The 3891-nt window shown below is 41.8% G+C and overlaps 1 long non-coding RNA gene across 1 annotated transcript; it reads left to right on the forward strand.

The window, feature by feature from the left end:
• Positions 1-1374: 1374 nt before the first annotated feature.
• Positions 1375-3556, forward strand: LOC145861772 (uncharacterized). Its single transcript, XR_014381419.1, has 3 exons — positions 1375-1739; positions 2239-2315; positions 2415-3556. It is a non-coding gene; the product is annotated as an uncharacterized LOC145861772 (long non-coding RNA).
• The last annotated feature ends 335 nt before the right edge of the window (positions 3557-3891 follow it).

Genomic DNA, 3891 nt, shown 5'->3' on the forward strand with positions numbered 1-3891 from the left:
AGCACGCGCTCCAGCAGGTATATCTCTCTGGTCACCCCTAAAGCCAACTCCTCCTTTGGTCGTCTCTCCTTCCAGTTCTCTGCTGCCAATGACTGGAACGAACTACAAAAATCTCTGAAACTGGAAACACTTATCTCCCTCACTAGCTTTAAGCACCAGCTATCAGAGCAGCTCCCAGATCACTGCACCTGTACATAGCCCATCTATAATTTAGCCCAAACTACTACCTCTTCCCCTACTGTATTTATTTATTTTATTTATTTTGCTCCTTTGCACCATATTATTTATATTTTAACTTTGAACTTTCTTCAAACTACAAATCTACTATTCCAGTGTTTTACTTGCTATACTTTATTTACTTTGCCACCATGGCCTTTTTGCCTTTACCTCCCTTATGTCACATCATTTGCTCACATTGTATATAGTCTTATTTTTTTCTACTGCATCATTGATTGCATGTTGTTTTACTCCATGTGTAACTCTGTGTTTTTGTATGTTGTCGAACTGCTTTGCTTTATCTTGGCCAGGTCGCAATTGTAAATGAGAACTTGTTCTCAACTTGCCTACCTGGTTAAATAAAGGTGAAATAAAAAATAAATAAATAAAAATTGTTTGTTAATTATTGTCATTGGCATTCAAAATTCCCTTAACACGCACCAGCTGTTATTGACAAATAGACACACACCCCTGCCCCTCATCTTACCAGATGTAGCTTCTCTGTCCTGCCGGTGCATGAAAAATACCTCCAGCTCTATTTTATCCGTGTCGTCATTCAGCCACAACTCGGTGAAACATAAGATATTATAATTGTTTATGTCCCGTTGGAAGTATAATCTTGATCGTAGGTCATCCATTTTATTTTCCAAAGAATGCACGTTGGCCAATAGAACGGACGGCAGTGGATGTTTACTCACTCGCCAACAAATTCTCAGAAGGCAGCCTGACCTCTGCCCTCTTTTACTCCATCTTTTCTTCATGCAAATGGCGGGGATTTGGGCCCGTTCCTGAGAAAGCAGTATATCCTTCGCATCGGACTTGTTAATGAAAAATGATTCTTCCAGTTCAAGTTGAGTAATCACTGTTCTGATGTCCAGAAGTTATTTTCGTTCATAAGGGACAGTAGCAGCAACATTATGTACAACATCAGTAAAAAAAAGAAGTTACAAATAGCACAAAAAAACTATCAAAATAGCACAGTTGGTTAGGAGCATGTAAAATATCAGCCATCCTCTCCGGTGCCATTCTATTTCATATTTATCACATGTTGTGGTCAGGGGCGGAAATCCCGGGGGGGACGGGGGGGACACGACCCCCCCATCCTGGGAAAAATATGATTTGTCCCCCCCAATATGTCACTGAAACATAACTATGTAATTTAAATAATATTAATAATACGCAATGAAAGCAATTGTGCTGATTATAGACACTTAATAGCGCGTTTTTAAGTTTCAAAAGATTGCGACACCCCCACCCTTTGCCTCACAATGGTTTGATCCACTGCCAGTTCCTTAGCTTGCTCCGTAACAGAGAGGCCGTATCTACTGTCTGAAAGGCACTCAATGCACGTAACTGACGTGAGGTTAATCTAGTCAATCGCGCACACACACTAGCTGAATATGCAGAGCTAGCGCGGAAATATTAACTATTAAGCTAGCTAGTACCTATTCCATTTATGTGGCCTCGTCAAAGATGGAATCTTTGCTATCGTCAATTTATTCCGAGATCAGCATGCAGATGATGTAAATTAGTGCTTCAAAGTCCCTGTGATAAGGTTAGCGATAAACTGAAATCCAAACTGAACAGAACTACACTCTCTTCTAATTTAGCTTTTGCAACGAGACCATTAAATATATTTAAGACAATGGTCTTAAATATATTTAATGGTCTCGTTGCAAAAGCTAAATTGTCGCAAGGGAACTTTTATTTATTTTATTTCAACTTTATTTAACCCGGGTAGCAAAGATTATAGCAAACACCACTGAAACGGAATTGGTGCTCACTAGCTTTGCAAATTCAGCTATTGTTGGAAGCCAGCCAATATGAAACAAACGATTAAAATTACAAAAGGTTGCAGCATATGTTGTGTAAATGGTGAACTCATACAGCTGTCAACTCGTCATTTTAATCCGTTTCACATTTGCTAGCTACCTTTTAGATCGAAGTCCATATAGAATGATAGAAGATAAGATGATAGAAGCCCATCTCCTACTGTAAATAACCTACACACTGTGTGTGTAGCCAGCCAGCCAGGTAGAAAAATGGCAGAAAAAAGAAAGACGGACATCAGAGTATTTTTCAGTACACCAAAACGCAAAGTAAGAACCCTAGTAGCCTAATATCTCAGACTAGTTGATAAAATGTTCATAAGAAAGAAGTGAAATGCTAATAGAAATGTTTCACATTGATGTCATTAGGCAGAGCAGGCAACAGATGGCACACAGACAGCAGAGTTGGGGACAGATATGCAGGGACAGACTGGCAGAGACAGGGAGTCTCAGGTAAGTTTGAGTCTTTGTTTGGCAACATTATGAAAGGTTCTAATTTTTTTTAACTTGTAAAATAGGGACATAATTGGAAAATGCCATAGATACCCCCACTCTCAACTTAAACTGGTGACTGAACTAAGATTTGTTTAAGGCAATGGTATTGCTGTTTTGATTAATTGTGTAGTTTTGGGTACCGGTAGTTAGGAGTACAGAATGAAATTCTGAACATCATGGCCAATACAGTCATTCAAGGCATTGCAGCTGAGATTAGGTCTCTTCCGATTGTACAATTTTCAGTAATTGTTGATGGTACTCAAGATGTCTCTGGTGCTGAACAGGAGAGTGTCTGCCTGCGTTATGTTGACCATGACCTTGTCCCTCACGAGGAGTTTATTGGGCTATACAGGGTGTCGGAGACAACAGGCGAGGGCATTGTGAAAGTGGCAACTGATGTGTTGTTGAGGCTCAATTTGCCCATGTCTGGCTTACGTGGGCAGAGCTACGATGGTGACTCTAAACATGGCAGGAAAATACACAGGTGCACAGGCAATTGTGAGGAGGCAGCAGCCATTAGCCCTCTATGTGCATTGTGGAGCACACTGTGTAATCTGATTACACAGGCTGGCTGCACAGCCTCCCCACTGATCCGGGATTCCCTTTCTTGGGTCCATCATTTAGGTGTCCTCTATGGCCAGTCAGGAAAGTTTAAGAGCATGTTTGAATCAATTGCCACGTCCAAAGATACAAATCTGACCACCCTGAAACCCCTATGTCCAACGAGGTGGACTGTGCGGAATACTGCTATTAGAGCTGTGCTAGGGCAGTATGAGCGGGTACTAAGCAGCCTAGAGGAGATGGCAAAAACTGCATCCAAGACAGCTTCAACTGCCAGTGGCTTATTCGAGCACTTCAGCAAAGGCAAGACTGTGTTGGGCCTCACACTTGCCTCTGCTGTTCTTGGAGAGCTTGAATGTCTAAACATTTCACTGCAGAAGAAAACTCAGACTGTCTCTGGTATGCAGGCTGCAGTCGAGTGTGTGCGGTCATCTCTTAGGGGCAACAGAAATTACGAAAGCTACCTTGCACTGTATGAGAAAGCAACAACATTGATTGACTCTATTGAATCCATTGAATCCATTGAGACACACTCAAGACGATTTGCTGGCAAAGCAGTGGATCACTATAGGGCAGAATTTTTTTAAGTGTTGGATGGTGTGGAGGTTCAGTTTGGCGACCGTGCTGACCAGGACAGTCTAAACGTACTGCAAAAGTTGGAAAGAGCGCTTCTCACGGGGGAGTTGGATGAGTCTCTAGATCAGTACCCAGAGCTGAACATAGATTCTCTTTCAGTGCAGATCCCTCTCTTTCACAACAAATACCCCTGTAGCAGCAGTGGAGAGGCAGC

This window comes from Salmo salar, chromosome 18 (genome assembly GCF_965601325.2).
Source record: "Salmo salar chromosome 18, fSalSal1, whole genome shotgun sequence".
NCBI classification, from domain to species: domain Eukaryota; kingdom Metazoa; phylum Chordata; class Actinopteri; order Salmoniformes; family Salmonidae; genus Salmo; species Salmo salar.